At 38.7% G+C, this 27,119-nt stretch overlaps 1 protein-coding gene across 1 annotated transcript in view; it reads right to left on the bottom strand.

Moving 5' to 3' along the window:
* The window catches only part of SLC2A13 (solute carrier family 2 member 13), a 515,435-nt gene that overhangs the window by 133,086 nt on the left and 355,230 nt on the right, over positions 1 to 27,119 (bottom strand). The gene's annotated exons all lie outside the window — the stretch shown is intronic.

The following is a 27,119-nucleotide window of genomic DNA, read 5'->3' as shown; positions in this document are numbered from 1 at the left end:
TTTTATCACCCTGCTTATTTAACTCATATTCAGAGTACATCATGAGAAATGCCAGACTGGATGACTCACAAGCTGGAATCAAGATTGCCAGGAAAAATATCAACAACCACAGATATGCAGATGATACCACTGTAATGGCAGAAAGGGAAGAGAAAGTAAAGACCCTCTTAATGAAAGTGAAAGAGGAGAGTGAAAAAGCCAACTTAAAACTCAACATACAAAAAACAAAGATCATGGCATCCTGTCCCACCACTTCATGGCAAATGGATGGGAAAACAATGGAAACAGTGACAAACTTTATTTTCTTGGGCTCCAGAATCACTGCAGATGGTGACTGAAGCCATGAAATTAAAAGATGCTTGCTCTTTGGAAGAAAAGTGATAACCAAACTAGACAGCATATTAAAAAAGAAGAGACATTACTTTGCCAACAAAGATTCGTCTAGGTAAAGGTATGGTTTTTCCCGTAGTCATGTATGGTCATGAGAGTTGGACCATAAAGAAAGCTGAGTGCCGAAGAACTGATGCTTTGAACTGCGGTGCTGGAGAAGACTCCTGAGAGCCCCTTGGACAGCAAGGAGATCAAACCACTCAATTCTAAAGGAAATTAGCCCTGAATATTCATTGGAAGCACTGATGCTGAAGCTGAAGCTCCAATATACTTTGGCCACCTGATGCAAAGCACTGACTCATTGGACATACCTTGATGCAGGTAAAGATTGAAGGCAGGAGGATCTGGGGATGACAGAGGATGAGATGCTTAGATGGCATTACTGATCTATGGGCATAGTTTGAGTAAGCTCTGGGAGTTGATGATGGACAGGGAAACCTGGCATGCTGCAGTCTGTGGGGTCGCAAAGAGTTGGACATGACTGAGAGATTGAACTGAACTTATATATGTACATATGTGTACTTATGTAAGTAAATATGCATGTACATATATGAACACACATTTAAATATAAACCTTTTCAGTGTAAAAATTGAGAGTAAAATTAGGTTTACAAAATAATTTGGTAATGTATAGGCATCCAAGTACAATCTAATTAGTGTGCAACATGCCACCTTAAAAGGGAAAAAACATTTCATTAAAATTCTCTGTTGACATTATACATTATTCATTTTTGAATGGACAGAAATATATTAGAAGAAACATTAAGAGATTGGTATTTTAGATTTGCCAAGCAACAAAGTCGATTAGCATTTGTAGATTTGAAGAGAACTGTGGCAGGTGAATGTTTTGTTTTGTTTTGTTTTTTCTTCTGTGACACTTCAGAGAGCTTACCACATGCAGAGAGCTATACTAGACAATTACATTTGCTTATTTAATCCTACAGTGGCTTTATGAAAGAGGCTTTATTTTCCTTTTTCTAGATGAGAAACTTGAGTTAGAGAGATAGAACTATCTAGGTCACATAGCTAAAATGTGGCAGAGCTGGAATTCAGACCTAAACGTATTCACTCCAAATGCCCAGATTTTAAGTTTATTTAAAGGGAAATAGCCTAAAAGTTTTAAAGTAAATATGCTAAAATTAAAATTGGAAAGAAAAGAGTAACTACAGCTTCTATAGCCATGTAAAATTTACAAAGCACTTTCATATACACTGTGCCATCTGGTTTTTTCAACAAGTTGGTGCGGCATGCATTAGAATTCCTGTTTTAGAGATGAGAAAACCAAAGCTCAGATAAACAAGACTTGCTCATGTCTTTATAGCAGGTTTTCTGACTCCAAGCACAATTTTTATTCTCCTTAGCCTTTGGCTTGTTGAAATTTAAAGTTATGCTTGTGGAAAATTAATTAGCATATTGAAGATACTGACATTCTGATAGATAAAATAAATATTTATTGAGCACAAATAATTTGGAATCTTCTGTTTTCTTGTGTAGACAGCATATGAAGCAGTGGCTATATTCCCAGGAAAATGAAGGCAAAGAGGTCAACAAAATTTGGGAAAGTGGTGATCATTACAGCACAAACTTTTAATTAAAATTTTTATTGAGCTAATTATATCTCAATAAAATCACATACTATAAAATTTAGTATTTTAATCATTTCAGAGGTTATAAGTAATTTTTAATATATTCAGAGTTGCACAACCATCACCACTATCCAATTATAGAAAATTTCCAAAACCTCCAAATAAACCCCATATCTCCCAATTTCACCTCTCAGAATCTCTTGGCAAGTACTAATCTACTGCATGTCTCAACAGGTTTCTGTAGATAAATGAAATCATATAATATGTGGTTTTCTCTTTTTGCCTTCTTTCATTTGATTTTTTCAAAGTTCATTCAAGTTTTAGTACTTCATTCTTTTCTATAAGTGTGTGATATTCCTTTACGTGTATACATCATATTAATATTTTATTTATTCATTTATTACTGTATGGAACAATTGGGTTATTTCTACGTTTTGTCTGTTATGAATAATGCTCTTAAGAACACTTGTGTACAATATTTTGGGTGAAAATTTTAAAAATTCTTTTGAGTTTATGCCTTGGAGTAGATTTGTTGGGTCCTACAGTAGGTGACTATTTTGAATATTAAAAAAGAAGTGGGAGGTGGTCCTACGATGGCGGAGGAATAGGACAGGGAGACCACTTCCTCCCCCACAAATTCATCAAAAGAACATTTAAACGCTGAGTAAATTCCACAAAACAACTTCTAAATGCCAGTAGAGGACATCAGGCACCCAGAAAAGCAGCCCATTGTCTTCGAAAGGAGGTAGGAAAAAATATAAAAGACAAAAAGAGAGATAAAAGAGTTAGGGACGGAGCTCCGTCCCGGGAAGGGAGTCTAAAAGAGAAGTTTCCAAACACCAGGAAAGGAAACACTCTCACTGCCGAGCTTGTGGTGAGCCTTGGAACCACAGAGGGCAACATAACTGGGAGGAAAAATAAATAAATAATTAAAACCCACAGATTATGTGTCCAACGGTAACTCTCCCAGTGGAGAAAGAGCGCAGATGCCTGCACCCACTGCTACCAAGTGGGGGCTGGGCAGGGAGGTGCGGGCTGCATTGCTTAGAGTAAGGACCGCCTGAATGCCCTGACAGCAATCTGAGGGAACTAACTTGGGCTAGCAAACCAGACTGGGATAGCTACCACACAAAAAACCCTAACCTAAGACACCACCAGGCCTGCTCACAGAACAAAGGACTGACTAGAGCTACATGAAAAGCCCTAACCTAAGACACCCTCAAGCCCTCTCACAGAACAAAGGACTGAACAGAGCTAGCTGGCAGAAGACCATCCCCCTCCAGTGACAGGCAGCCAGAGCCGGAAGGGGGCAATCACAGCCCTAGAGAGGCATTATCTACCAAACTGCAAGCAGGCTTCTTTGCTAACCAAGACTTCTTGGGGTTCTGGATGATCAGCATCTGCCTGAGAAGGTGCGTCGGTTGTACACCCAGAAAACCGAGCGGCAGGGAAGGGGGAGGAGATAGGTCGCAGTGACCAAGCTCACCAAACACCTCATCACTTGAGCTGCTCAGACCTGGGAAGGGCACAAAATGCAGGCCCAACCGAGTCTGCACCTCTGAGGACTACCCGAGTGCCTGAACCTGAGTGGCTTAGACCTGGGAGGTGCATGAAACCCAGGGCCGGCCTTGGACGGTTCCTGGTGGAGCAACCTAGAGCCTGAGCAGTGTGGGCAGGGAGGGCACATGCGCCGTGAGCAGGGGCAGGCCCAGTGTGGCTGAGACACTGCGAACACATGCCAGTGTTATTTGTTTGCAGCGTCCCTACCTCCCCACAGTGCGACAGGACAAGTGAGCCTAAAAATGTGTCCACCAACGCCCCCTTGTGACAGGGAGGAAATTAAACACTGAACAGACTAGCAAACAGAAGAAGCTAAAACAGAGTGAACCACCTCGGAAGTGACAGGTGCAACAGATTAAAACCCTGTAGTTAGTACCAACTACATAGGAAGGGCCTATAGATCTTGAGAAATATAAGCCGGACCAAGGAACTATTCAAAAATGAACTGACCCCACACTGCCCACAACACCACCAGAGAAAGTCCTAGATATATTTTTACTATCTTTCTTTTTAATTTTTTTTTAAATTTTTAAGTCCTCTATTACTCCTTTAATTTTCATTTTATAACCTACTATTACTTTGCAAAAAAAAGAGACTATTTTTTAAAGCAAACATATATATTTTTTATAACTTTTGTCACTTTTTTCCCCTTTCTTTTCTTTAATATTGCATTTTTGAAAATCCAACCTCTACTCTAGATTTGTAATCTTTGCTTTTTGGTATTTGCTATCAATTTTGTACCTTTAAGAACCCAATCTTCAGTACCCATTTTTACTTGGGAGCGAGATTACTGGCTTGACTGCTCTCTCCCCCTTTGGACTCTCTTTTTTCTCCACCAGGTCGCCTCTATCTCCTCCCTCCCCCCTTCTCTTCTCTACACAACTCTGAATCTCTTTGTCTGTTCCAGATGGTGGAGAACACTTAGGGAACTGATTACTGGCTGGATCTGTCTCTCTCCTTTTGATTCCCCCCTTTATCCTCCTGTCCACCTCTGTCTCCTTCCTCCCTCTTCTCTTCTCTGTATAACTCCATGAACATCTCTGAGTGGTCCAGTCTGTGGAGCACACATAAGGAAGTGATTACTGGCTAGCTTGCTCTGTCCTCCTTTGATTCCACCTCATCTCATTCAGGTCACCTCAAACTCCCTCCTCCCTCTTCTCTTCTCCATGTAACTCTGTGAACCTCTCTGGGTGTCCCTCACTGTGGAGAAACTTTTCTTCTTTAACCTAGATGTTTTATCATCGGTGCCGTATAGATGGAGAAGTCTTGAGGCTACTGTAAAAATAAGACTGAAAACCAGAATCAGGAGGCTTAAGTCCAAATCCTGAGAACACTAGAGAACTCCTGACTGCAGGCAACATTAATTGACAGGAGCTCATCAAACACCTCCATACCTACACTGAAACCAAGCACCACCCAAGGGCCAACAAGTTCCAGAGCAAGACATACCACGCAATTTCTCCAGCAAGACAGGAACACATCCCTTAGCTTCAATATACAGGCTGCCCAAAGTCACTCCAAACCCACTGACATCACAAAACTCATTACTGGACACGTCATAGCACTCCAGAGAGAAGAAATCCAGCTTTACCCACCAGAACACCAGCACAAGCTTCCCTAACCAGGAAACCTTGATAAGCCACCCATACAACCCCACCCAAGTGAGGAAACTCCACAATAAAGAACTCCACAGACTGCCAGAATACAGAAAGGCTACCTCAAAAACAGTAATATAAAGAGGATGAAGAGACAGAGGAATACCCAGCAGGTAAAGGAACAGGATAAATGCCCACCAAACCAAAGAAAAGAGGAAGACATAGGGAATCTACCTGATAAAGAATTCTGAATAATGATAGTGAAAATGATCTAAAATCTTGAAATTAAAATGGAATTACAGATAAATAGCCTGGAGACAAGGATTGAGAAGATGCAAGAAAGGTTTAACAAGGACCTAGAAGAAATGAAAAAGAGTTAATATATAATGAATAATGAAATAAATGAGATCAAAAACACTCTGGAGGCAATAAATAGTAGAATAATGGAGGCAGAAGATAGGATTAGTGAAGTAGAAGATAGAATGGCAGAAATAAATGAAACAGAGAGGGAAAAAGAAAAACGAATTAAAAGAAATGAGGACAATCACAGAGACCTCTAGGACAATGTTAAATGCCCCCAACATTCGAATTATAGGAGTCCCAGAAGAAGAAAACAAAAAGAAAGACCATGAGAAAACACTTGAGGAGGTAATAGTTGAAAACTTCCCTAAAATGGGGAAGGAAATAATCACCCAAGTCCAAGAAACCCAGAGAGTCCCAAACAGGATAAACTCAAGGCAAAACACCCCAAGACACATATTAATCAAATTAACAAAGATCTAACACAAAGAACAAATATTAAAAGCAGCAAGGGAAAAACAACAAATAACACACAAGGGGATTCCCATAAGGACAACAGCTGATCTTTCCATAGAAACTCTTCAGGCCAGGAGGGAATGGCAAGACATACTTAAAGTGATGAAAGAAAATAACCTACAGTCCAGATTACTGTACCCAGCAAAGATCTCATTCAAGTATGAAGGAGAAATCAAAAGTTTTACAGACAAGCAAAAGCTAAGAGAATTCAGCACCACCAAACTAGCTCTCCAACACATGCTAAAGGATCTTCTCTAGACAGGAAACACAAAAAGGGTGTATAAACTTGAACCAAAAATAATAAAGTAAATGGCAACAGGATCATACTTATCAATAATTATCTTAAATGTGAATGGGTTGAAGGCCCCAACCAAAAGACAAAGACTGGCTGAATGGATACAAAAACAAGACCCCTATATATGTGGTCTACAAGAGACCCACCTCAAAACAAGGGACACATATAGACTGAAAGTGAAGGGATGGAAAAAGATATTCCATGCAAATAGCGACCAAAAGAAAGCAGGAGTAGCAATACTCATATCAGATAAAATAGACTTTTAAACAAAGGCTGTGAAAAGAGATGAAGAAGGACACTACATAATGATCAAAGGATCAATCCAAGAAGATATAACAATTATAAATATATATGCACCCAACATAGGAGTACCACAATATGTAAGACAAATGCTAACAAGTATGAAATGGGAAATTAATAATATCCCAATCACACCTATGAATAGATCAACTAAATAGAAAGCAACAAGGAAACACAAACTTTAAATGATACAATAGACCAGTTAGACCTAATTGATATCTATAGGACATTTCACCCCAAAACAATGAATTTCACCTTTTTCTCAAGCACACATGGAACTTTCTCCAGGATAGATCACATCCTGGGCCATAAATCTAGCGTTGGTAAATTCAAAAAAACTGAACTCATTCCAAGCATCTTTTCTGACCACAATGCAGTAAGATTAGATCTCAATTACAGGAGAAAAACTATTAAAAATTCCAACACATGGAGGCTGAAAACATGCTTCTGAATAAACAACAAATCACAGAAGAAATCAAAAAAGAAATCAAAATATGCATAGAAACAAATGAAAATGAAAACACAACAACCCCAAAACTCTGGGACACTATAAAAGCAGTGCTAAGGGGATGGTTCATAGCAATACAGGCATACCTCAAGAAATAAGAAAAAAGTCAAATAAATAACCTAAGTCTACACCTAAAGCAACAGAAAAAGAAGAAATGGAGAACCCCAGGGTTAGTAGAAGGAAAGAAATCTTAAAAATTAGGGCAGAAATAAATGGAAAAGAAACAAAAGAGACCATAGCAAAAATCAACAAAGCCAAAAGCTGGTTCCTTGAAAGGATAAATAAAATTGACAAACCATTAGCCAGACTCATCAAGAAACAAAGGGAGAAAAATCAAATCAATAAAATTAGAAATGAAATTGGAGAGATCACAACAGACAACACCAAAACACAAAGGATCATAAGAGACTACTAATCAGCAATTATATGCCAATAAAATGGACAATGTGGAAGAAATAGACAAATTCTTAGGAAAGTTCAACTTTCCAAAACTGAACCAAGAAGAAATAGAAAATCTTAACAGACCCATCACAAGCACAGAAATTGAAAGTGTAATCAGAAGTCTTCCAGCAAACAAAGGCCCAAGTCCAGACAGCTTCACAGCTGAATTCTACCAAAAATTTAGAGAAGAGCTAACACCTACCCTACTCAAACTCTTCCAGAAAATTGCAGAGGAAGGTAAACTTCCAAACTCATTCTATGAGGCCACCATCACCCTAATACCAAAACCAGTTGAAGATGCCACAAAAAAAGAAAACTACAGGCCAATAACACTGATGAACATAGATGCAAAGTGAAAGTGAAGTCGCTCAGTCATGCCCGCCTCTTTGCGACCCCATGGACAGTAGCCTGCAATAAGCTCCTCTGTCCATGGGATTTTCCAGGCAAGAGTACTGGAGTGGGTTGTCATTGCCTTCTCCAGGGAATCTTCCCAACCCAGGGATTGAACCCAGGTCTCCTGCATTGTAGACAGACACTTTACTGTCTGAGCCACCAGGGAAGTCCTAGATGCAAAAATCCTTAACAAGATTCTTAACAAAATTCTAGCAACCAGAATCCAACAACACATTAAAAAGATCATACACCATCACCAAGTGGGCTTTATCCCAGGGATGCCAGGATTCTTCAATATCCATAAATCAATAGACCACATTAACAAACTGAAAAATAAAAGTCATATGATGATCTCAATAGATGCAGAGAAAGCCTTTGACAAAATTCAACATCTATTTATGATAAAACCTCTCCAGAAAGCAGGAATAGAAGGAACATACCTCAACATAATAAAAGCTATATATGACAAACCCACAGCAAACATTACCCTCAATGCTGAAAAATTGAAAGCATTTCCCCTAAAGTCAGGAACAAGACAAGGGTGCCCACTTTGACAACTGCTATTCAATATAGTTTTGGGACTTTTGGCTGCAGCAATCAGAGCAGAAAAAGAAATGAAAGGAATCCAAAGTGGAAAAGAAGAAGTAAAACTCTCACTGTTTACAGATGACATGATCCTATACATAGAAAACCCTAAAGACTCCATCAGAAAATTACTAGAGCTAATCAATGAATACAGTAAAGTTTCAGGATATAAAATCAACACACAGAAATCCCTTGCATTCCTATACACTAATAATGAGAAAATAGAAAGAGAAATTAAGGAAACAATTCCATTCACCATTGCAAGAAAAGGAATAAAATACTTAGGAATATATCTATCTAAAGAAATTAAAGACCTATATATAGAAAACAATAAAACACTGGTGAAAGAAATCAAAGAGGACACTATTGATGGAGAAATATATTATGTTCACTGATTGGAAGAATCAATACAGTGAAAGTGGGTATACTACCCAAAGCAATCTATAGATTCAATGAATTCCTATCAAGCTACCAATGGTATTTTTCACAGAGCTAGAACAAATAATTTCACAATTTTTATGGAAATACAAAAAAAACCTTGAATAGCCAAAGCAATCTTGAGAAAGAAGAATGGAACTGGAGAAATCAACCTGCCTGATTTCAGGCTCTACTACAAAGCCACAGTCGTCAAGACAGTATGGTACTGGCACTAAGACAGAAATATAGATCAATGGAAATAGAAAAATAGAAAGCCCACAGGTAAATCCACGCACCTATGGACACCTTATCTTTGACAAAGGAGGCAAGAATATACAATGGAGAAAAGACAATCTCTTTAACAAGTGGTGCTGGGAAAACTGGTCAACCACGTGTAAACGGATGGAACTAGAACACTTTCTATCACCATATACAAAAATAAACTCAAAATGGATTAAAGATCTAAACGTAAGAGCAGAAACTATAAAACCCCTAGAGGAGAACATAGGCAAAACACTCTCCAACATAAATCAAAGTGGGATCCTCTATGACCCAACTCCCAGAACATTGGAAATAAAACTAAAAATAAACAAATGGACCTAATTAAGCTTCTGCACAACAAAAGAAACTATAAGCAAGGTGAAAAGGCAGGCTTCAGAATGGGAGAAAATAATAGCAAATGAAGCAACTGACAAACAACTAATCTCAAAAATATACAAGCAACTCCTGTAGCTCAATTCCAGAAAAATAAACGACCCAATCAAAACATGGGCCAAAGAACTAAACAGACATTTTTCTAAAGAAGACATACAGATGTCTAACAAACACATGAAAAGATGCTCAACATCACTCATTATCAGAGAAATGCAAATCAAAACCACAATGAGATACCATTTCACACCAGTCAGAATGGGTGCTATCCAAAAGTCTAAAAGCAATAAATGCTGGAGAGGGTGTGCAGAAAAGGGAACCCTCTTACACTGTTGGTGGGAATGCAAACTGGTACAGCCACTATGGAGAACAGTGTGGAGATTCCTTAAAAAACTGCAAATAGAACTGCCTTATGACCCAGCAATCCCACTGCTGGGCATACACACTGAGGAAACCAGAATTGAGAGACACGTGTACCCCAGTGTTCATCGTAGCACTGTTTATAATAGCCAGGACATGGAAGCAACCTAGATGTCCATCAGCAGATGAATGGATAAGAAAGCTGTGGTACATATACCCAATGGAGTATTACTCAGTCATTAAAAAGTTCTCATCAGTTCTAATGAGGTGGATGAAACTGGAGCCTATTATACAGAGTGAAGTAAGCCAGAAAGAAAAACACCAATACAGTATACTAATGCATATATATGGAATTTAGAAAGATGGTAATGATAACCCTGTATGTAAGACAGCAAAAGAGACACAGATGATTCAAACAGTCTTTTGGACTCTGTGGGAGAGGGAGAGGGTGCGGTGATTTGGGAGAATGGCATTGAAACATGTATAATATCATATATGAAATGAATCGCCAGTCTAGGTTCTATGCAGGATACAGGATGCTTGGGGCTGGGGCACTGGGATGACTCAGAGGGATGGTACGGGGAGGGATGGGGGAGGGGGGTTCAGGATGGGGAACACGTGTACACCCATGGTGGATTCAGGTTGATGTATGGCAAAACCAATACAATATTGTAAATTAAGTAGCCTCAAATTAAAATAAATAAATTTATATTAAAAAAAAAGAAGTGACAAAGCATTTCATGCATGTCAAATATGTTTCATGTTTTCACATTTGATCTTCAACTAACTGTATTGGTACAGATACAGCTTTCAATTTTTCCAAAGCGTAACTGAAGAATTTCATCATTTTTAATGGGTATCACTAAAAAAGAATATGTTTTCAAGACAACAATGCTATGATGCAATAGAATGAAAATTCTGTATGTCCTTTTGCAGAAAGAAAACCTGGGCCAATAAAAAAACAGCTAATAAATTGTTCTTGGTTCTTTGCAAGTTGTGTCTGACTCTTTGTGACCCCACAGACTGCAGCATGTTAGGCTCCTTTGCCCTCCACTGTCTTCCGGAATTTGCTCAAATCCATGTCCATTGAGTCAGTAGGAAGGTAATGATCACTAATGTCTAGTTGCCCTCCGTTTCAAGGTTTATGGAGGATTATAATTCTATACCCTGTTGAAGTTAGGAGCAGCCAAGTGAATAGCTGTGGTCATACAATGTGAGTGGATATAATAGTGATAGGTCACTATTCACCTCTGTGATGAATCTTGAAGCCTTGAGGTAAAAGATGGCATCAAGATGTTGGAATTTCCTGTCTAGGTTTCTAAGACATAAGCAGAGTCTTTGTTGCTTTAAAGCACTTATACTCGCTGGTGTTTTTGTTTTTGTTTTGTTTTGTTTTGTGTGTGTTCTTGTTATAGTAGTAATGCCTTTCCTAGTCTGACTTACATACCAACTTAACTTATTTATGTATCATTCTGGTTACTAGCTACAGTAACATGATTCAGCTCAGTTCAGTTCAGTTCAGTCGCTCAGTCGTGTTTGACTCTTTGCAACCCCATGAATCGCAGCACACCAGGACTCCCTGTCCATCACCATCTCCCGGAGTTCACTCAGACTCACGTCCATCGAGTCTGTGATGCCATCCAGCCATCTCATCCTCTATCGTCCCCTTCTCCTCCTGCCCCCAATCCCTCCCAGCATCAGAGTCCTTTCCAATGAGTCAACTCTTCGCATGAGGTGGCCAAAGTACCGGAGTTTCAGCTTTAGCATCACTCCTTCCAAAGAAATCCCAGGGCTGATCTCCTTCAGAATGGACTGGTTGGATCTCCTTGCAGTCCAAGGGACTCTCAAGAGTCTTCTCCAACACCACAGTTCAAAAGCATCAATTCTTTGGCACTCAGCCTTCTTCACAGTCCAACTCTCACATCCACACACGACTACTGGAAAAACCATAGCCTAGACTAGACGGACCTTTACATGATTACTGACACATTTTTATTGAAGACTTACAAATTGATCACTATCTCATTGACAGATATTTTATATGTAGGTCACAAAGTTTTACCAAAATAATAATAAATAAAAATGTAAGAACAAATTTTGTTTGAGTTTCATCATCACCATTTGAAGACTTTTTTACATAAGTCTTATTTTATGTTATTGTGGTTGTATTTGTATAAACACGTTCCTAAAAGCTGTATACACGCCCCTGGTGCTAGTGGTAAAGAACCCGCCTGCCAGTGTAGGAGACACAAGAGACATGGGTTCAATCCTGTATCAAGAAGATCCTCTGGAGGAGAACATGTCAAAACATTCCAGTATTCTTGCCTGGTGCACCCATGGACAGAGGAGCCTGGCGGGTTACAGTCCATAGGGTCAAAAACAGTTGGACATGACTGAGGGGACTTAGCATGTGTGTATACAGTATGCATTTAACTAATCACACCACCAGATATAAGTTGCTGATTTCTGCATAGTGTTCCTAACACTAGCTCTTCTACTTATTGAGAAGCTTCCAATGTTCTAAGGTTGAGGGTAGGTAGAGTCCCTTGTTAATGTCACAGTTTGGATCATGGTGATAACTATGGAATCAGAGTTTAACTAAGTAGTTCACTGAAGGACAATTTGTTTGATTAGTGTTGTACTATTTTTAAATTTAACAGTAAAATTCTTATTAGTGAGCAGCTCATAAGTGTATTTCAAGATATAGAAACCACAGCCACACACATCCCATTCTGAAGATTTTCAGAATTAGAAAATAAAAGCTGAAAAGCAGTACAGCATATCCTGTTTAGAAGAGATAACATTCATCTGTTTAACATATAAAATATACATTACTAAGTAATCAAAAAAGCAAGGTATCTGTTACTGAAGTATTTTGCATTCACTCTATGTGAAGACCAAGCACTTGTAAACACATCTGGACTCTCAGTCATACACCCAGCTTTCAATACTTGTCAAGTGTACTGAGAGAGGCAAGTGAAGTGTAAAGTCAATTCTGGGTCTGAGTCTTTCATGGACTTGGGAAATTACATTCTTTCCTCATTTTACAGGACAAAATGAAGGTAAGAAAATAACAGGGAAATTTTTACTTATTTTCTAAATTAGTTAATTCTTCCTTGAATTGTTGTAAGTCTATCTCCACAAAATATGTTTTAGAAATAAAAAATTTATTTCTCCTCAGAATAACTGAATTGAAAAGAATATGTTGGGTTTTAATATATACTTAGATAAATTCATAATTTTTAAAAACAAAAAGAAAAATTAAATCAACACACCTAAAAATGGTTATAAATAATTTCTAGATTAAAGATTTGGAAATGGGAATCAATTCTTTTTCTGAGCTAATTAACTTTTATTGTTTGCAGTATAAAATTTGAAATTTGAGTACATAGTACCTGAATTCTTTATGAATGAACAGTTTTACTGATTTTCATATATTTCTTTGGTGATGGTGGTCTAGTCTCTAAGTCATGTCCAACTCTCATGACCCCAGCTCTTGTGACTCCAGGCTTCTCTGTCCATGGGATTTCCCAGGCAAGAAAACTGGACTTGGTTGTCGTTTCCTTCTCCAGGGGATGTTCCCAGTCCAGGGATCAAACCCACATCTCCTGGATTGCCGGCAGATTCTTTACCACTGAGCTACCAGGGAAGCTGCATATTTTCCTTAGGTTAACACACCAAAAAAATATGTTGTTTGAAAATGATCATTTTTTTGTATCCATCTGGGCAAACACTTCTTAAAACTTCTTCTGTTTGGGGGACTCATTTTTGTCTGTTCATTTGCTTTGATAATTGACAATTCTATTTTACATATTACCCAAATGTTTCCTTATGCAGCAAGAAAAAAACTTGGTGACCAACTCTGTGTTACATTTTTCATCAAATGCTACAACATCTGGCACTAAGCTTATCACACTGGAAGTGCCTCACACAGAAAAAATAAAACTAAGAGGTCAAATACATTTTGGCTTATATGGCTTTGCTTATACTTTGGCCCCCTGATATGAAGAACTGACTCCTTGGAAAAGACCCTGATGCTGAGAAAGATTGAAGGCGGGAGAAAGGGACGACAGAGAATGAGACGGTTGGATGGCATCACCGACTCGATGGACATGAGTTTGAGTAAGCTCCGGGAGCTGGTGATAGACAGGGAAGCCTGGCGTGCTGCATTCCATGGGGTCGCAGAGTCGGACACGGCTGAGCAACTGAACTATCATTAGCTCTTTCCTGGTGGTTTGGAAGACTTCTTGATTTTCATAGGAAATAGATATGTTTGAAAGTTAGGGACAAAGTGAGTTTTACTTGGAGAGTGAGAGAAACAATCAGCCCTGGAGCCCCCCAATAATGCTTGATTTGGAAGCTGCACTGCTTGATGAAGATGAAATAAGGTGGCCTGGAAGTCATCTCCCTGGGCATCATTATGTCCTTTGATGCCTGCAACTCATCTGTGATCATGTGCTCTTCAAACTAGACCATGCCTCACTGACAGCATTTTACAAAATACAAAGAATTCAAAGTGGATGAAGCCAATAGGAACCAGTAAAGTGATGTCAGGGGTGAGTCAAAGTACTAATATCAACACACAGTGATTCTTCTTCTCTAAGGAAAATATCCAGATTCATACATATCTTATATTTCTATAACTAAAGAAGGAAAATAAAAAGAGAATAGCTCTCATGGTCCTTTTTTTTCCCCTCTCATCTAAGTGTATAGGCATAGTCCAATTTGCTCAATTTGGCATTTCTTTTTGAGTGCATCTCATCTCTTCACTTTTTTTTCTTTTCATTCATTTATCTGTGTAACAGAGGTCTAAAAAATAACATGTACCCCAAACCAACAAAACAAAGTAAAAACTACAATTAAACTTACATCAGATACTCACACTAAAAACTATGTGGTTAAGACCACTCTGCTGTAAGGAAATCAAAGGTGGTGAATCATTTAAAACACTTAAGAATGATTTTACTTTATCTTAAGCACTTGCTTTTACATCAAAGATGTTCTATGATGATCCTTCAAAATAGCAGAAAAAGAATTCTCTGAGTTGAGCAAATACATGCAAATGAAAATAGATGAACAAGATAAAAATAAATCTTCTGTAAGTCCCAAATAGACTACCACTCACAAAACTGGTTTTTTACAGTAAGTATCTTAATTACACTATATGAGTGAAAATACACCAACATAGGTATTTTTAGATTTACTGGCTTTTGATCATCAGGAATTATTGTCCACTTTCCAAAGAGTGTGTAACACTCTGGGTAGTAGGACCATCCCGCTGTTTAACTAGTGAACTTCAGAATGAAGAGTGCAGTGATTAAGAGCTGAGTTCTTAGTTAAAGCTAGTTTTATTGTCTGCTAAACCAAAAACTTCTTCACTTAACTTATTTAAATCCCAGTGTCACTGGTATAATGGGGGAAATAATAATGTCAACTATAAATTGGCACTTCCCATGCTACTGGCACCTGTCATCTACCTCTACAAAGATGAAGTCATGTGCTGCTACAGCTGCTGACTTTCAACAGTCCCCTGAAAGGAGCTCAGGGTTGAGAGCAGAAATAGGGCACTCTGTGCTCAGAGGAAAAACTGGCAGAATAGGTCTTCAGATAGTTAGACATTTTCAGGAGTCAATTTTATGAGCCCAATTCTTGTACCGTCTCATATTTAGAAAGGCACAAAAATCCTTCATGGTGACGACTGCTCCTCATGACTGGCAGAAACCTCCTGCAAAAACATATGTGCATGATGTACACGTGCTCCACCTTCATCAAATCACATGTATACCTACTTCTCTGGAGCAGTTGCTCAGAGCTATCTGAAATGCTGTCTCCTGGCCTATAGTCCTCATTTTGCCCCAAATAAATCTTGACTCATAACTCTCACATCATATACTTTTGAGGCTGCCAACAGCATCTATCCCAGTTTTGCTGAAGGATAAAAGAGAATCCATGTAAGCCTCTTGGCACAGCAGTTGGCATAGTGACTATATGATAAATGATAGCTGCCATGATATTCCTTTTAATAAATGAGCAAACCACTCATTTATTCAAATCACTTATTTTGAATAAACATAACAAGGAGAAGGTATTTTACTGGTTCACAAGGCCAAAAGAATGATAATCAATGAAGAAACTGTACTAATTCTTTCTCCCTTGCAAAGCTGGAGGTACATTATCTAAGATGGCCATATTTCTTGCTACCTGAAAAGCTGACCTTACCCTTCTAGTCAGTATAAAGAGAACTAACTAAAAAAAAGTAAGTAGGTACAGCCTATGTAATCAGTTAATTCATCTTGCCTGCTGTCAAGCAACACCACTTATACATGTCCCATAAAGTTAACTCTAGTTCTGTTGTGTCAAAGATTGCTAGTGTTCTACCCCTAGATTCCTTGTTTGTTTTCTCCTTTGTAAGAGAATTCTGATTTTTTTCTAGAACACTGTGCCCCCTACCCCTCCCTCCCAAACCACTGAATGGAATTTCCCAGTCTTTACTGAAACTAGCTATGATAGTTTCATGGGACTGATTCTGATCTGTGAGAAGTACTCTATGGGATTCCAGGAAGGCTTCAATTCAAAGCAAGCTGATTCATCCAGGAAGCACTGCTGCTTCTACATTTCCATCTTCTGGTCTGTGTCACAGACATCACTGCAGTGGACCTTGCTCACAAATTTGTGAAGAATACTTCCAGGAGTACAGCAAAAAGATAGGTGCCTGGATCCCGGATGACAAACTCCTTACTTTTGAATTTATATTACTTGAGCAAGAGAAAAACTCCTTCTTGTTTAAGACACTTATTTTGGGCTCTTCTGTTATCCACAGCCAAACACAATTCTTAACAGATAGAAATTTATTCAAATGTTTAACTTATTTTTGCTAAGTTTCATACATATTCTGAAATATCAGTTTCTATCCAAGTCTCTCTGAAGATATGAAACTATAAAATGGATTCAAAATGTAAATAAAATAAAAGTCATTTCAGTTCAATTCAGTTCAGTTGCTGGGTCGTGTCTGACTCTTTGCGACCCCATGAATTACAGCAGGACAGGCCTCCCTGTCCATCACCAAATCCCAGATTTCACTCAGACTCGCGTCCATCAAGTCCGTGATGCCATCCAGTCATCTCACCCTCGGTCGTCCCCTTCTCCTCCTGCCCCTAATCCCTCTCAGCATCAGAGTCTTTTCCAGTGAGTCAACTCTTCGCATGAGGTGGCCAAAGTACTGGAGTTTCAGCTTTAGCATCATTCCTTCCAAAGAAATCCCAGGGCTGATCTCCTTCAGAATGGACTGGTTGGATCTCCTTGCAGTCCAAGGGACTCTCAAGAGTCTTCTCCAACACCACAGTTCAAAAGCATCAATTCTTTGGCACTCAGCCTTCTTCACAGTCCAACTATCACATCCATACATGACCACAGGAAAAACTATAGCCTTGACTAGATGGACCTTAGTCGGCAAAGTAATGTCTCTGCTTTTGAATATGCTATCTAGGTTGGTCATAACTTTTCTACCAAGGAATAAGCATCTTTTAATTTCATGGCTGCAATCACCATCTGCAGTGATTTTGGAGCCACAAAAAATAAAATCTAACACTGTTTCCACTGTTTATCCATCTATTTGCCATGGAGTGATGGGACCGGATGCCATGATCTTCGTTTTCTGAATGTTGAGCTTTAAGCCAACTTTTTTACTCTCCTCTTTCACTTTCATCAAGAGGCTTTTCAGTTCCTCTTCACTTTCTGACATAAGGGTGGTGTCATCTGCATATCTGAGGTTATTGATATTTCTCCCGGCAATCTTGATTCCAGCTTGTGCTTCTTGCAGTCCAGCATTTCTCATGATGTGCTCTGCATATAAGTTTTATAAGCAGGGTGACAATATACAGCCTTGACATACTCCTTTCCCTATTTGGAACCAGTCTGTTGTTCCATGTCCAGTTCTACCTGTTGCTTCCTGACCTGCATACAGATTTCTCAAGAGGCAGGTTAGGTGTTCTGGTATTCCCATCTCTTTCAGAATTTTCCATAGTTTATTGTGATCCACACAGTCAAATGCTTTGGCATAGTCAATAAAGCAGAAATAGATGTTTTTCTGGAACTCTCTTGCTTTTTCCATGATCCAGCGGATGTTGGCCATTTGATCTTTGGTTCCTCTGCCTTTTCTAAAACCAGCTTAAACATCAGGAATTTCATGGTTCACGTATTGCTGAAGCCTAGCTTGGAGAATTTTGAGCATTACTTTACTAGCATGTTAGATGAGCGCAATTGTGCGGTACTTTGAGCATTCTTTGGCATTGCCTTTCTTTGGAACTGGAATGAAAAATGACCTTTTCCAGTCCTGTGGCCACTGCTGAGTTTTCCAACTTTGCTGGCATATTGAGTGCAGCACTTTCACAGCATCATCTTTCAGGATTTGAAACAGCTCAACTGGAATTCCATCACCTCCACTAGCTTTGTTCGTAGTGATGCTTTCTAAGCACTTGATTTCACATTCCAAGATGTCTGGCTCTAGATGAGTGATCACACCATCGTGATTATCTGGGTCATGAATATCTTTTTGTACAGTTCTTCTGTGTATTCTTGCCAGCACTTCTTAATATCTTCTGCTTCTGTTAGGTCCATATCATTTCTGTCCTTTATCACGCCCATCTTTGCATGAAATGTTCCCTTGATATCTCTAATTTTCTTAAAGAGATCTCTAATCTTTCCCATTCTGTTGTTTTCCTCTATTTCTCTGCATTGATCTCTGAAGAAGGCTTTCTTATCTCTTCTTGCTATTCTTTGGAACTCTGCATTCAGATGCTTATATCTTTCCTTTCCTCCTTTGCTTTTCACTTCTCTTCTTTCCACAGCTATTTGTAAGGCTTCCCCAGACTTTTGCTTTTTTGCATTTCTTTTCCATGGGGAGGGTCTTGATCCCTGTCTCCTGTACAATGTCATGAACCTCATTCCATAGTTCATCAGGCACTCTATCTATCAGATCTAGGCCCTTAAATCTATTTCTCACTTCCACTGTATAATCATAAGGGATTTGATTTAGATCATTCCTGACTGGTCTAGTGGTTTTCCCCGCTTTCTTCAATTTGAGTCTGAATTTGGTAGTAAGGAGCTCATGATCTGAGCCACAGTCAGCTCCTCGTCTTGTTTTTGTTGACTGTATAGAGCTTCTCCATCTTTGGCTGCAGAGAATATAATCAATCTGATTTTGGTGTTGATCTGGTGATGTCCATATGTAGAGTCTTCTCTTGTGTTGTTGGAAGAGGGTGTTTGCTATGACCAGTGTATTATCTTGGCAAAACTCTATTAGTCTTTGCCCTGCTTCATTCTGTATTCCAAGGCCAAATTTGCCTGTTACTCCAGGTGTTTCTTGACTTCCTGCTTTTGCATTCCAGTAGCCTATAATGAAAAGGACATCGTTTTTGGGTGTTAGTTCTAAAAGGTCTTGTAGGTCTTCATAGAACCATTCAACTTCAGCTTCTTCAGTGTTACTGGTTGGGGCATAGACTTAGATTACTGTGATACTGAATGGTTTACCTTGGAAATGAACAGAGATCATTCTGTCATTTTTGAGATTGCATCCAAGCACTGCATTTCAGACTCTTTTGTTGACCATGATGGCTACTCCATTTCTTCTGAGGGATTCCTGCCCACAGTAGTAGATATAATGGTCACCTGAGTTAAATTCACCCATTCCAGTGCATTTTAGTTTGCTGATTCCTAGAATGTCGACGTTCACTCTTGCCATCTCCTGTTTGACCACTTCCAATTTGCGTTGATTCATGGACCTGACATTCCAGGTTCCTATGCAATATTGCTCTTTATAGCATCAGACCTTGCTTCTATCACCAGTCACATCCACAGCTGGGTATTGTTTTTGCTTTGGCTCCATCCCTTCATTCTTTCTGGATTTATTTCTTCACTGACCTCCAGTAGCATATTGGGCACCTACTGACCTGGGGAGTTGTTCTTTCAGTATCCTATCATTTTGCCTTTTCATACTGTTCATGGGGTTCTCAAGGCAAGAATACTGAAGTGGTTTGCCATTCCCTTCTCCAGTGGACCACATTCTGTCAGACCTCTCCACCATGCCCACCCGTCTTGGGTTGCCCCGTGGGCATGGCTTAGTTTCATTGAGTTAGACAAGGTTATGGTCCTAGTGTGATTAGATTGACTAGATTTCTGTGAGTATGGTTTCAGTGTGTCTGCCCTGTGATGCCCTCTTGCAACACCTACCATCTTACTTGGATTTCTCTTATCTTGGGCATGGGGTATCTCTTCACGGCTGCTCCAACAATGCACAGCCGCTGCTCCTTACCTTGGATAAGGGGTATCTCCTCCTGCTGCCCTTCCTGACCTTCAGTGTGGGATGGCTCCTCTAGACCCTCCTGCGCCCAGGCAGCCACCACTCCTTGGGCATGGGGTTGCTCCTCCCGGTCATTTCAAGATACTGCCAATTCCTGACAAGGGCCTATATCTTGTGCTTTTTACCCCCCTTAATAGCTGGTAGCACTTGGTAAATCTTAGTAATAGAGACCAGATGGAACAATAAAAAGTGGAGAACAAAAAATCCCTAGTAGTATCTCTGTGAACCTATGATTGCAAATTTGTGATTCTGAATCTGCTTGGTGGTTCAGTCAATGTCCAGCGGTGAGGGGTATTTACCAAGCCTGCTGGCTCCCTCAAGCTATTTAAATAACTTGAAAGTAACTTGAAAATAACATGAGAGGTTACCTAAAAGTCTCAAAGAGTTAGTGCTTCACCCAGTTAATAACCTTCACCCCAGAATGAGCCTCCATGGCTGGCCTCTTGTCTGTGAGACTAGGGTTCAATGACTTTGAGGGCTCCAGCTTATGCTGGCTATTTTGCTTTGTGATCCCATTTTTTGAATCGTTCATGAGCACATATATTTTACCTCAGCACTTCTCTGATGGAGATGGCTAATTGTTCTTTTGTGACTCTTCCTTTTAGGGTAATAGAGCAATTAAGCTTCTTTTTTTAGTACTAAAATTTTTGTTGCTCCAATTTCTCTCTGACAGAATAATTACCATGCGTGTCTCTCATGAAGTTTCAAAGATTCATTTATTTGAGTCTCACTTACAGGTAAATTTCTTACCTTTTTCCAGTATATATTCAATTTATTGCCTCTATTTTTTACTACTTTAGTCTTCAAAGATCTTGCAGATCCTAAATTGCTTCCAGAATTATATGGCCATGACACTTTTCTCTTTCCTGGTTAGATTTCAAAGTTCTAATTACTTTAAAAAATATTCTCTCAGAAGGGCATTTTTCTCCTGTTTTGTTATTCATATATACAATTCATTCAGATATGATAGTTGATATATATAAATTCACTTTAGTTTCTTTAATTTAAAATGGTTAGATTCTTATCTTTCCATTTTCCTTAATAACTAAGTTCAAACTGATTTTGTCCTGACTAAACAAACAAGTGCTAAAATCTCAGTGGAAGTATCTAATCAAATGGAAATGAAGCATTACCTGTGTTATCCATTTGATTATCTGTGTTATATTTGAATATCTGTGTTGCCCATTTGAATGCAGAGTTCCAATGAATAGCAAGGAGAGATACGAAAGCCTTCCTCAGAGATCAGGGAAAAGAAATAGAGGAAAACAACAGAATGGGAGAGTCTAGAGAGCTCTTCAAGAAAATTAGAGATTCGAAGGGAACATTGCATGCAAAGATGGGCACAATAAAGGACAGAAACTGTGTGACCTAATAGAAGCAGAAGATATTAAGAAAAGGTGGCAAGAATACACAGAAGAACTATACAAAAAAGATCTTCATGAATCAGATAATCATGACTGTGTGATCACCAACCTAGAGCCAGACATCCTGGAATGCAAAGTCAAGTGGGCCTTAGGAAGCATCACTACAAACAAAGCTAGTAGAGGTGATAGAATTCCAGGAGAGCTATTGCAAATCTTAAAAGATGATGCTGTAAAAGTGCTGCACTGAATATGCCAGCAAATTTGGAAAACTCAGCAGCAGCCACAAGCCTGGAAAAGGTCAGGGGTGCACATGTGTCCCTCCACAAAGCACTATGGAAAGGTCCCTGTAATTAGGCAACATATAAGGTTGTTTATAAGATAGTTTGATGGAAAAGTAGAAATCAATTCTTTTTAATTAACAAAAAGAATAATTAATACATCCTGATGAAAAGGTCAGTTTTCATTCCAATCCCAAAGAAAGGCAATGCCAAAGAATGCTCCAACTACCATACAATTGCACTCATATCACACGCTAGTAAAGTAATGCTCAGTATTCTCCAAGCCAGGCTTCAACAGTACGTGAACCATGAACTTTGAGATGTTCAAGCTGGTTTTAGAAAATGCAGAGGAACCAGAGATCAAATTGCCAACACCCACTGGGTCACTGAGAAAGCAAGGGAGTTCCAGAAAAACATCTATTTCTGCTTTATTGACTATGCCAAAGCCTTTGACTGTGCAGATCACAACAAACTGTGGAAAATTCTTAAAGAAATGAGAATTTCTCACCTGACCTGCCTCTTGAGAAATCTGTATGCAGGTCAGGAAGCAACAGTTAGAACTGGATATGGAACAACAAACTGGTTCCAAATAGGGAAAGAAGTACGTCAAGGCTGTATATTGTCACCTTGCTTGTTTAACTTATATGCAGAGTACATCATGAGAAACGCTGGGCTGGAGGAAGCACAAGCTGGAATCAAGATTGCCAGGAGAAATATCAATAACCTCATATATGCAGATGACACCACACTTACAACAGAAAATTAAGAAGAACTAAAGAGCCTCTTGATCAAAGTGAAAGAGGAGAGTGAAAAAGTTGGCTTAAAACTCAACATTCAGAAAACTAAGATCATAGCATCTGGTCCCATCACTTCATGGCAAATAGATGGGGAGACAGTGGAAACAGTGATAAACTTTATTTTGGGGGCTCCAAAATCACTGCAGATGGTGACTGCAGCCTTGAAATTAAAAGACGGTTACTCCTTGGAAGAAAAGTTATGGCCAACCTAGACAGCATATTAAAAAGCAAAGACATTACTTTGCCAACAAAAGTCCATCTAGTCACAGCCATGGTTTTTCCAGTAGTCATGTATGGACATGAGAGTTGGACTATAAAGAAAGCTGAGTGCTGAAGAATAGATGCTTTTGAACTGTGGTGTTGGAGAAGACTCTTGAGTGTCGTTTGGACTGCAAGAAGATCCAACCGGTCCATTCTAAAGGAAATCAGTCCTGAGTATTCATTGGAACGGCTGATGCTGAAGCTGAAACTCCCATGCTTTGGCCACCTGATGGGAAGAACTGACTCCTTGGAAAAGACCCAGATGCTGGGAAAGATTGAAGGAAGGAGAAGGCAACAACAGAGAATGAGATGCCTGGATGGTATCACCGACTCAATGGAAATGAGTTTGAATAAACTCCAGGAGTTAGCGATGGACAGGGAGGCCTGGAGTATTGCAATCCATAGGGTCACAAAGAGTCGTATGTGACTGAACCGAACTGAATTGACTGAACTCACCAAGTCTGAAGAGCAGTTTACAGAGCACTACAAGGGATTTTTTTGAAAACCTTGAATTAGCTAAGTTAGGCATAACATTGACAGAGAAATTTCTTACTGAATTTCAAATCAGTTTATGTAATTACTGCATAGGAAAAGTTACATAGGAAAAATGTAAATCAACACTACAGTCATGCACACATCAGTTTCCGCGTTTTGTTAAATCACTAAACAAATACATTGTATAAGACATGATGGTTGCTAGATATATAGGGAAGAGTAGAGAGGAAATTAAAAAAAAAAAGAGCAAAGCAAAAATAATGGGGAATAAAAAAGAAACCATAAAATATAATTCCTCCTTTCAAGTTACAAATTTCCATTTGGGAAGGCAAGCCACAAAAGCTGGGCAGTTAAGCAACATTAATTTGTAAATAACATCACAAGTCATTTCAGTCACCAATACCTGACAAGAGTCTTTCCCTTCATTTTAGGTCTCAATTTAGACTCCAAAGTTTGGTCTTGTACATCACCTTACTGCCCAGGGTGATCTCTGTAGCATACAAGTCTGATAATAGTATTCTTAATATCATCACATATTTTTTTTAAATGAGAGAGTCCAAAATCCTTTTTACCTCTATGTATGACTTCTTATAATTTAAATTCTGAGAGGAATTATAGGCAGCACCCCATTTCTGAAAATTTCTCTGAACTTCAATAGCTGAAGGCATGAGAGGTATCTGTGACAGAACTACCATCATAGAGTCTTCCCTAGGGAATGCCCTCTGCCACAGATGGCTGGAAAGCCCCAGTTCTTTGAATTCTGAATTAGTCTCTGACAGACACCTGGAGCAGGCACTGTCGAGCCTGGTGGGGGCTGGGGAGTCTCTATGCTCCTCAGCCTCCACAACAGAGATTACCATGGGCAGGGTCTTGGCTGTTCTTTTCTACAAACTCAGGTGACTCCTGGTAAAGCTCTCCACATGCCTACCTGTCTAACAACAGCAGGGGATGGGAGTGATTGGGCCAGGCCCTGGGAACTGACATTCACTGATGATGCTGATTTTGACTGGCAAGTGAGTCCCTCTGCTTGGAAAAGAAAGGGAAAGGGACAGAAGAGAGTTGTATACCATCTGAGTCGGAGAACTGATGCAGCTCTGCTAAGCCTAAAATAAACACTTTAAAGAACCCTCAGGAAGCAACCCCCTTCCATGGGTTAAGCCGTTTCTCTTACTGCTAGAACCCTCACACCAGAAACTAATACTATCATTCCTCAGAGCATCTCCAAAAAACTAGTTGTATGAGGCCCATAGTTTATCGAAGTGGAAAATATGAATTCTGTGCAACTGAGTATTTGAAACTAGAAGATAACTATACTTGTAGTTGGTAGACTATAGTAATCTTCCTCTTGTTTCTGGACACATATTATTCTCTCTGTCCTGGATGCTGTCTTCTTCCCTTTATCCCATCTAATTCCAACCAGTTCCTTACTGTCCAGCTTTGGGAAGCCTTCTATAATAAGGAGTTATTATTTATTATCTTCTATAATAAGGAGTTACATAAATGGCTCTTTAAAATTCTGAGTTCTTCTACTGCAAGGATATATTTTTCAACAATCTAGGTATTAAGTAAAATAAGGTGGCTTATAGATAGTAGTAGAATAGATATTTTAAAAAGTACAACACTCTTAACCCCTCTTGAAATTCTTCTGTAGCTGAACTGAAAATGGCACTCTCTGTTTGCATAAGAATGGAAGACCACTTGGGTACACACATTTGCAACACAAAAAGCAGCAATATTAATTTAACCTGTTTAGATTTCTTGTTTATTTTTATAATTTATAGCGAGCCATCACACATGCACACACACACTTATGTGATATGAAAGATGAAAATGAAGGTAAAGGATTGTATCTGTGTAAATAGTACATGCTAACTGCCAAGAATTTATATGTTCATTTAATTGTGGGTTTTATAAAAATACAATACACAATTGTTTATATATATGTGAATAAGAATAATATACATTCTTGCTGAATTTGATTACACAGGCCAAGACTTAAAGGATTTGCTGTTTTGAGAGATAAACTACTACCTTAAATTTCATAAGTATATTATTTAACTAAACTTCTGTGAAGATACCTAACCAACACAGTCACAAATCAATCTCACAATGATAAAAACAAAAACTCAGAAAGAACTAAATATTTAGGTTCCACAAAGTTTAACATTTATATAAATACTAATCAATTTAGATAAAGGTTTCCTTTGCTTTCAAATTGAACTAGAAATGTTAATAGGTTCTGTCATGAAATAATTTTTATTCCTGATATAATAAGACTCATCAGCATAGCCTTACCATATAAAACTCAAAATCAAACAAAAGAAAGAAAAAGAAACTTAAAAAATTAAATTCTAACTCTCATCTGGGCTACTGGCAATATCTTTATGATTTACTGATAATGATAAAAATGAGCAGTGCATTTTTAACCTCTGTGAAGGGTACTTTATTATCTACCTGCAAATTGGTCATAATGTACATCATTTCGAAAGATTTTATTCTACAATGAAATTACCATAGAATTCACATAATGATCAATGCTAACTGCCAAGGAGTAATAGGTTTTCACAAACATATTCACTGTTAACTATGCAATTCAGATGCACATGGAGAAAAATGCCACAAGGCCATGAGTGGACTAAGCAGAGAGAGTATGTAGGGAACAAAGGGGCTCTGCAGTCTACCAGTTACATCACTCAAGGCTGGTTATATAAACTCTCTGAGCCTTATTTTCTTATCTGTAAAATTAGATAACTAGTATCTTTTTCTTAGGGAAGTTTGATGATAACATGGGATAATATTCAAAAAGAATGTGCAGAGATGTCTATATATAGTAAAGAATTAATGGAAACTATTATAATTTTAAAATAATAATAGTTATTGTTGGAATTATGCTCCATCTATCTCCCTTGGTATATCACCTGGGGTCACTTAAGCTACACTGATATCTATAAAGCTGAACTGTCCAAACACCTTTTTGTAATCCTTTCTCTTTAATATTAAACCAGTATACTCCTAATCCTATCTCCACAGATAGTTTTGTCTTTAAGATAACCATCATGCAGTAACTTCAGACTCTGTTATCTCTCCCTGGGGCTGCCAGAGTCTCCTCCTTCCAATACATTCAGCAAGTCCCCTATGTACAAACCTTCAAGTTGGGAAATTTCAAAGACACAAACATCCATTCCCATGAACATCAGGCATGAGTGAAACTGCAGCTTTCTCTCCTTCTGCTATTGCTGATGATCCTTCAGCTCTACCATCTCCCACATCCTTTCCCTCCTGCAGTCAGTAACTCTTCTTACCTCTTCACTTGATGTCAGTTCCTGCATGCCAGCTATTGTACTGAACTGCACTACTCTACTTTTCAATGTACTTTCTGTAAGATTAAACATGCTTTTTTGTGTGTTTGTTTTTATGTATCATTAGTGTGAAAAGTCTATAAATATATTATACTACAGTACTATATAGCTGATTGTGTTAGTTTGGTACCTAGGCAATTTTTGTAGGACTTACACGTCCAAATTAGGCTTGTGAATGTGTTTTTCGAATGGAACTTGTTCATATTTACTGTGCTTTAAAATCTGTGCAGAAAACTCTTCATAAATTTGCATTTGATGATGTTACTCCCCTATCTGGTGCTGATGAATGGTTTCTCTCTACCACCTCTCTT

Source organism: Ovis canadensis, chromosome 3 (assembly GCF_042477335.2).
Source record: "Ovis canadensis isolate MfBH-ARS-UI-01 breed Bighorn chromosome 3, ARS-UI_OviCan_v2, whole genome shotgun sequence".
Lineage (NCBI taxonomy): Eukaryota > Metazoa > Chordata > Mammalia > Artiodactyla > Bovidae > Ovis > Ovis canadensis.
The sequence above is the reverse complement of the archived record's forward strand: the minus strand, read 5'-3'. Positions and strand labels throughout refer to the sequence as shown.